Raw genomic sequence first — 8981 nt, 5'->3', positions numbered from 1 at the left:
TAAGCCTTCGTCGATAATAGTTCCAGTACCGAGAGCCACGATACGGAAAACCTTCCAGAGACGCCGCCACCGCCAATCCCATCTCGGGGGATTCAGGAGATCACCTCCGTGTGACGCCCCAAAACCGGTACCATGAGGATCCCAGCGAATCCGCCGAAATCCGCACGATATCGATTTTTAGGAGACGCACCACCAAGCGCCTCGTACACGCCGAAGCATGCACGCGATGCGGGTGGAATCAATCACGAGCAGTAACATTACAACAGGATTACAATAGAGCCCACAAGAGTCATATATATTACAACAACGACTCCAACGAGTCAAGATACAAATAGATACATACAAAGATCCAAATCATACAGAAGATCAAATACATCCGAGTACGGACAAGATACAAATTTGGACTAAGAGTCCTGAAGATAAACGATGGCGTCCATAACCCTGCCCAGCCCAAACCGGAAGGGTAACCTTGCTAGCGTCGTCTTCATCGCACCGATCTTCATACCTGCCCGGTTATATCCCGTAGAAGCAGCAATAAGTACGGATTCGTACTTAACAAGACTTCAAGACGTATAAGCATTCGTCAACCAGTCGTCCTTTGTACTTGAGGCACGCAGGGGACTTAGAGGACGCAAGAGGAACGTCATAGGCAATATGGTGGGGTAAAGCGGCAGCGCGCAAGCACTAAAAATCTATAGAGACACTCTACAACATTCGTCTATCATAGAAGGTGAGAGAGCGCACAACTAACAGTTCTATACTCTGCAAACATAACACAGCCGATGCGTTCCCCCCTCCCAAGGAAGTACTTGCAAGGGCACTCACACGGTTGACAAATTTTACCCAGGTTTTATTGAAGTTGTGCTAACTTACTACGCAAGTTATTAGTATTGAAACAACGGGTGTAAGTTGTCTATGGTCGAGTCATACAGCTCCAAGTCGTCCATAACCGCGGACACGGCTTATCGATAAGATGTAACCCTGCAGGGGTGCCCAAATGTGCCCACACGCACGATCAACCCACTTGCGACAGGTGGATATCACGACTCGCACTCTCCTTCACGACAACAATGTCCAGGAAGCCACCTAACTAAGTTAAACCCGAATCGAAGTCCGGCCGTATCTCCGAAACGGACCTAGCTGTTTGCTGCGACGTACTAGGTGGTTTAAACACACACTGGGGCGATAAACCACTTCGCAGCGGCTCCGCGACCTATACGTGCATACCAGAAACAAGGGATACAAGGCACCCAGGGGCTTCCCAAAGTAAATAAGTAACAGGCTGGCATGCACGCAAACAACAAATGGTAAAACATTACGAAACTAGTTGTGGCCACTGGACAAAGCTGTAGATTCCGGCAGTGGTCGAGGGGAGACCCAGAAACATACCCACGTGTGGTTAGAGCGCTCAGTCTCGGAACAGATAACAAGAACTCGGGGTCCTAAGATATTTAGGAAACACAAGTGAGCCGTCACAAAACGATCAGCTGACCCACCGATGCCTCCGCTTAACAATTATTAACAAGTAACCATGATTCCCTCAACAGATATAACCACGTAGCATGTGTCATGATTCCCAACAGATAACCGATAAGATAGCGATAACGGTAACGAGATATAACAGCACTAGCATGCACTACAACTCGCAAGGCAGACCCGATACCAAACAATAGCCATAGGTGGTTGGTGGAGGCAATATGGGCTGCTTGAGGTAACAAGTGGAAGGGACACGTGACAAGAACGCAACTTAAGGATAGCATGAGGGAGAAGGCAAAATAAAATAGGTGAGCGACTTCTGCAGGGGCAGGAGTATAAGGGAAATGCTTGCCTGTTAAAGCTTGCCGAGGAACATCCGGAGAACTTGGCGTATCTCACCACACCACTTCGCGATCCTATCCGGGAAGAAGCAAATGCTGGACAAACAACGTATGCAAGTCTTACTACTACGGATAAAGAAGATCCAGCATGATCAAGATGATATGCATGACATGACAATTATGATGCGATGCAACATATCCAATTTAATCGGAGTCAAAACTCCGGACAAACAAATTAGAGTTGGAGTTGCATTTCTACCGGCAAAGTTAAGTGTTGGTTAGCATGGCATATCATGGCAAGGGTGCGCTACTTCAATATTAAACGGAGCGGGGAAACCAAGTTGGTGTCCGAAATACTCCGCATATATGTGAGGTGAATATGCATAACTATCACGTCTCGACATGATGCGAGATGCAAACAGATGAATGGATGGCATATTCATGTTTAGCACATTTTTCTGATCAATTTGGATATAAATTTTGTAGCAATTGGATTTGTAAAAGTGCAGTTTTAAAACATTTGAAAAACCATCTGATTGTGAATTTCTGAAAACTGAATTTGAATTCAAGCGGAAAACTGTTTACACCTTACTGGAAGGCCGGCGGGATATGGAACAGAGGGACGAGCCAGAGGTGCTAGCACACGGATTTGATATGGTTCAGGTTGCAACTCACGTAAGGTATGGAATCTGGTTAACTGAATTTTGACACTGAAATCTGAAAACTGAACAGCTGCTGGTTTCCTGTAGAGGCATTTCTGCACGGATTTTAAAGCTATGGTCGAGACGAAACGGGTCACTATTTTGAGCGAAACAAAAGAGGTTGAGCAAGATTGTGGTTCCGTGAATCGAATGGAGGTGGTTTGGGTGGAAACGGTGCACAGAAACAGCGGTGAAGCTCGCCGGAAAACGGGACGACGACACAACGAATCTGAAAACTGGAAACCATCTGTTTCTGGAGGCGATTTTGGAAGAAGATGGCATCTTCGTTACTGCTCCGTTTTGGGTGATTCAAGATCCAGTAGATAGCTGGTGATGTGGTGCATCTAGAGAAATAAGAAGCTCGTGCTGATATGGACTATGCGGGCGAGGATCTGCGTCGAAAGTAGCCACCGTGAAACAGACCAAAACTGCACGTTTTCGTTTTCGTTTTCGTTTTCAAACAGATCTCGTTCTCCTGTCCGATGATGCACAGATGTTGAGGCATGCAGGGAGGAAGGAGGGGAGGCTGCTCACCCTGGGGTGGTTGATGACGAGAAAGGAGCGGCGAAGGAGTTGCCGGAGATGAAGAAGGAGGAGGTGGCCGAGGATCACAGCTGACGAGCAGCCCATGGAGGACTTGACGGGCGGCCGGCCGGAGTTCTTGTTGCTGGGGACGAGGACGGAGACGTCCGTCGGGGAGGCAGATAGACTGGACTTGGTTCAGGTAGGCGCCGGAGTTTAGCCGCCGACGAGGGCCTGCGGAGAAGGCGACGATCATCGCCGGTAGCGCGGCAAGAAAAGAGACAAAGACTGAGAGTGGTACATGAGGACCTAGAGCTCACCAGGGGAGCCGAGACAGCGGCGGGCACGAGCAGACATGCGTGAACGGAGGTGGAGACGAGCGACGGACGCGGATCAGCGGCGGGACGGACGTCATGCAGCACGCGCGCGGCTGAGCACGTCGGGAGGATTTGGTCGAGCCGATGCCGACGGTCGCAGAGCTTGGCGTCGCACGCGGGATTGATGAAGAGCAGCTCCGGCGTGTGATGTAACGACGCGAGGTCGTGGACGACGATGAACTGGAAGACGACGGCCTCTACCGGAAGTAGACGACGGATCGACGGCCGTGGTCGAGCACGGAAGCACAGAAGGAGAGAGGAGTGGCGGCGCTGATGGGATGGAGAGGGGACTAGGGTTCAGCAGGTGGGCAGCTGCTCGGATTTTTATAGGGGAGGGAGTTGATCATCGGCCGTCCCATCGCGGACAGCGACGTGCAGGTCTTCGGATACGCTGCCGTACGTACGAGCTGGAAGAAGGATGTCAAGAGGAGTTGGGCTGTTGGTGGAGAAATAGAGTAGGCTTTGGCTGGGTTGGAGTTGGGCTGATACGGTGGAGAGAAAAAAAGAGGAGATGGGCTTGGTGGAAGCATGAACCATCACTGCTGGTTGTTGTTGGAAAGAAGCAAAAGACTAGATGGCTGAAACGGGATGGCTCCTCTCTTAAGCATATTCCTTAGATCACTTCGGTAGAGATGGAAGCCAAGAATTGAGATAAAGGAAACTTTGAGCGAAAGATAGAGAGAAGAAGTGGGCATATGTAAAACAAAACATTTAAACTGAGTTTGAAAATAATTTGAAAACTTTTCACACAAGAAGAAATAGTTTTTTAAAGTTTTGTTAAATGAAAAGACATTGGGGAGGGTTTATTATATAAACCATATGAGAGGGAAAATAAAATAATTAGGGTTTACAAAATAATTTTATTTGATAAAAACATGAATGATATGATGCATGATGCCATGATGATGCACAAAAGAAAAAGAACAAGCAAATCTATTAGGGGTACTACCCTGGGCCGTTACAATCGACACCACTAACAAGGAATCTCGCCCCGAGATTCCACGTCCAGGTACGGGGGAGAGAGGTGAACTAGCGGATCTTCAGGCGACGTGTCGATCTCCTCGACACCACTAACAAGAAGTCGTTGTTCCGCTGTCGATGATTCGCGGGATCCTCCGAAGATCGAACCTATTAGGTGAAGGCATAGATCGTCCAACCCACGTTGGAACCTAAGACTCAGAAAACTCAGATAAGGGAGAAGACTCAAAACTCACATTGGTAAGAGGAGAGAGAATACAGGTAAGGAGAAAAATAGAGCTAATCAGAGCTATCCAACGAACTTTAGAAAATAAGTTTTGACACTCTAAACTCAACGACCGTTGGCAAGGTTATCCTACAGGCTGGACTAGTGGGGTACCGTCAACCTGATGCTCTGATACCAACTTGTGACGCCCCAAAACCGGTACCATGAGGATCCCAGCGAATCCGCCGAAATCCGCACGATATCGATTTTTAGGAGACGCACCACCAAGCGCCTCGTACACGCCGAAGCATGCACGCGATGCGGGTGGAATCAATCACGAGCAGTAACATTACAACAGGATTACAATAGAGCCCACAAGAGTCATATATATTACAACAACGACTCCAACGAGTCAAGATACAAATAGATACATACAAAGATCCAAATCATACAGAAGATCAAATACATCCGAGTACGGACAAGATACAAATTTGGACTAAGAGTCCTGAAGATAAACGATGGCGTCCATAACCCTGCCCAGCCCAAACCGGAAGGGTAACCTTGCTAGCGTCGTCTTCATCGCACCGATCTTCATACCTGCCCGGTTATATCCCGTAGAAGCAGCAATAAGTACGGATTCGTACTTAACAAGACTTCAAGACGTATAAGCATTCGTCAACCAGTCGTCCTTTGTACTTGAGGCACGCAGGGGACTTAGAGGACGCAAGAGGAACGTCATAGGCAATATGGTGGGGTAAAGCGGCAGCGCGCAAGCACTAAAAATCTATAGAGACACTCTACAACATTCGTCTATCATAGAAGGTGAGAGAGCGCACAACTAACAGTTCTATACTCTGCAAACATAACACAGCCGATGCGTTCCCCCCTCCCAAGGAAGTACTTGCAAGGGCACTCACACGGTTGACAAATTTTACCCAGGTTTTATTGAAGTTGTGCTAACTTACTACGCAAGTTATTAGTATTGAAACAACGGGTGTAAGTTGTCTATGGTCGAGTCATACAGCTCCAAGTCGTCCATAACCGCGGACACGGCTTATCGATAAGATGTAACCCTGCAGGGGTGCCCAAATGTGCCCACACGCACGATCAACCCACTTGCGACAGGTGGATATCACGACTCGCACTCTCCTTCACGACAACAATGTCCAGGAAGCCACCTAACTAAGTTAAACCCGAATCGAAGTCCGGCCGTATCTCCGAAACGGACCTAGCTGTTTGCGACAGCGTACTAGGTGGTTTAAACACACACTGGGGCGATAAACCACTTCGCAGCGGCTCCGCGACCTATACGTGCATACCAGAAACAAGGGATACAAGGCACCCAGGGGCTTCCCAAAGTAAATAAGTAACAGGCTGGCATGCACGCAAACAACAAATGGTAAAACATTACGAAACTAGTTGTGGCCACCGGACAAAGCTGTAGATTCCGGCGATGGTCGAGGGGAGACCCAGAAACATACCCACGTGTGGTTAGAGCGCTCAGTCTCGGAACAGATAACAAGAACTCGGGGTCCTAAGATATTTAGGAAACACAAGTGAGCCGTCACAAAACGATCAGCTGACCCACCGATGCCTCCGCTTAACAATTATTAACAAGTAACCATGATTCCCTCAACAGATATAACCACGTAGCATGTGTCATGATTCCCAACAGATAACCGATAAGATAGCGATAACGGTAACGAGATATAACAGCACTAGCATGCACTACAACTCGCAAGGCAGACCCGATACCAAACAATAGCCATAGGTGGTTGGTGGAGGCAATATGGGCTGCTTGAGGTAACAAGTGGAAGGGACACGTGACAAGAACGCAACTTAAGGATAGCATGAGGGAGAAGGCAAAATAAAATAGGTGAGCGACTTCTGCAGGGGCAGGAGTATAAGGGAAATGCTTGCCTGTTAAAGCTTGCCGAGGAACATCCGGAGAACTTGGCGTATCTCACCACACCACTTCGCGATCCTATCCGGGAAGAAGCAAATGCTGGACAAACAACGTATGCAAGTCTTACTACTACGGATAAAGAAGATCCAGCATGATCAAGATGATATGCATGACATGACAATTATGATGCGATGCAACATATCCAATTTAATCGGAGTCAAAACTCCGGACAAACAAATTAGAGTTGGAGTTGCATTTCTACCGGCAAAGTTAAGTGTTGGTTAGCATGGCATATCATGGCAAGGGTGCGCTACTTCAATATTAAACGGAGCGGGGAAACCAAGTTGGTGTCCGAAATACTCCGCATATATGTGAGGTGAATATGCATAACTATCACGTCTCGACATGATGCGAGATGCAAACAGATGAATGGATGGCATATTCATGTTTAGCACATTTTTCTGATCAATTTGGATATAAATTTTGTAGCAATTGGATTTGTAAAAGTGCAGTTTTAAAACATTTGAAAAACCATCTGATTGTGAATTTCTGAAAACTGAATTTGAATTCAAGCGGAAAACTGTTTACACCTTACTGGAAGGCCGGCGGGATATGGAACAGAGGGACGAGCCAGAGGTGCTAGCACACGGATTTGATATGGTTCAGGTTGCAACTCACGTAAGGTATGGAATCTGGTTAACTGAATTTTGACACTGAAATCTGAAAACTGAACAGCTGCTGGTTTCCTGTAGAGGCATTTCTGCACGGATTTTAAAGCTATGGTCGAGACGAAACGGGTCACTATTTTGAGCGAAACAAAAGAGGTTGAGCAAGATTGTGGTTCCGTGAATCGAATGGAGGTGGTTTGGGTGGAAACGGTGCACAGAAACAGCGGTGAAGCTCGCCGGAAAACGGGACGACGACACAACGAATCTGAAAACTGGAAACCATCTGTTTCTGGAGGCGATTTTGGAAGAAGATGGCGTCTTCGTTACTGCTCCGTTTTGGGTGATTCAAGATCCAGTAGATAGCTGGTGATGTGGTGCATCTAGAGAAATAAGAAGCTCGTGCTGATATGGACTATGCGGGCGAGGATCTGCGTCGAAAGTAGCCACCGTGAAACAGACCAAAACTGCACGTTTTCGTTTTCGTTTTCGTTTTCAAACAGATCTCGTTCTCCTGTCCGATGATGCACAGATGTTGAGGCATGCAGGGAGGAAGGAGGGGAGGCTGCTCACCCTGGGGTGGTTGATGACGAGAAAGGAGCGGCGAAGGAGTTGCCGGAGATGAAGAAGGAGGAGGTGGCCGAGGATCACAGCTGACGAGCAGCCCATGGAGGACTTGACGGGCGGCCGGCCGGAGTTCTTGTTGCTGGGGACGAGGACGGAGACGTCCGTCGGGGAGGCAGATAGACTGGACTTGGTTCAGGTAGGCGCCGGAGTTTAGCCGCCGACGAGGGCCTGCGGAGAAGGCGACGATCATCGCCGGTAGCGCGGCAAGAAAAGAGACAAAGACTGAGAGTGGTACATGAGGACCTAGAGCTCACCAGGGGAGCCGAGACAGCGGCGGGCACGAGCAGACATGCGTGAACGGAGGTGGAGACGAGCGACGGACGCGGATCAGCGGCGCGGGACGGACGTCATGCAGCACGCGCGCGCGGCTGAGCACGTCGGGAGGATTTGGTCGAGCCGATGCCGACGGTCGCAGAGCTTGGCGTCGCACGCGGGATTGATGAAGAGCAGCTCCGGCGTGTGATGTAACGACGCGAGGTCGTGGACGACGATGAACTGGAAGACGACGGCCTCTACCGGAAGTAGACGACGGATCGACGGCCGTGGTCGAGCACGGAAGCACAGAAGGAGAGAGGAGTGGCGGCGCTGATGGGATGGAGAGGGGACTAGGGTTCAGCAGGTGGGCAGCTGCTCGGATTTTTATAGGGGAGGGAGTTGATCATCGGCCGTCCCATCGCGGACAGCGACGTGCAGGTCTTCGGATACGCTGCCGTACGTACGAGCTGGAAGAAGGATGTCAAGAGGAGTTGGGCTGTTGGTGGAGAAATAGAGTAGGCTTTGGCTGGGTTGGAGTTGGGCTGATACGGTGGAGAGAAAAAAAGAGGAGATGGGCTTGGTGGAAGCATGAACCATCACTGCTGGTTGTTGTTGGAAAGAAGCAAAAGACTAGATGGCTGAAACGGGATGGCTCCTCTCTTAAGCATATTCCTTAGATCACTTCGGTAGAGATGGAAGCCAAGAATTGAGATAAAGGAAACTTTGAGCGAAAGATAGAGAGAAGAAGTGGGCATATGTAAAACAAAACATTTAAACTGAGTTTGAAAATAATTTGAAAACTTTTCACACAAGAAGAAATAGTTTTTTAAAGTTTTGTTAAATGAAAAGACATTGGGGAGGGTTTATTATATAAACCATATGAGAGGGAAAATAAAATAATTAGGGTTTACAAAATAATTTTATTTGA

At 48.4% G+C, this 8981-nt stretch overlaps 2 long non-coding RNA genes across 2 annotated transcripts; both read right to left on the bottom strand.

Annotated features, from left to right (window-relative positions):
- Window positions 1-233: 233 nt before the first annotated feature.
- On the bottom strand, window positions 234-3442 carry LOC127298600 (uncharacterized). The gene is made up of 4 exons (XR_007849942.2): window positions 3361-3442; window positions 3053-3274; window positions 1829-1913; window positions 234-505 (listed from the first exon to the last, which is right to left on the bottom strand). It is a non-coding gene; the product is annotated as an uncharacterized lncRNA (long non-coding RNA).
- Window positions 3443-4925: 1483 nt separating this feature from the next.
- LOC127298599 (uncharacterized) lies at window positions 4926-8424 on the bottom strand. Its single transcript, XR_007849941.2, has 4 exons — window positions 8053-8424; window positions 7745-7966; window positions 6521-6605; window positions 4926-5197 (listed from the first exon to the last, which is right to left on the bottom strand). It is a non-coding gene; the product is annotated as an uncharacterized lncRNA (long non-coding RNA).
- Window positions 8425-8981: the final 557 nt, after the last annotated feature.

This window comes from Lolium perenne, chromosome 5, assembly GCF_019359855.2.
Source record: "Lolium perenne isolate Kyuss_39 chromosome 5, Kyuss_2.0, whole genome shotgun sequence".
NCBI lineage: Eukaryota > Viridiplantae > Streptophyta > Magnoliopsida > Poales > Poaceae > Lolium > Lolium perenne.
This window is presented reverse-complemented; position numbering and strand designations above follow the sequence as displayed.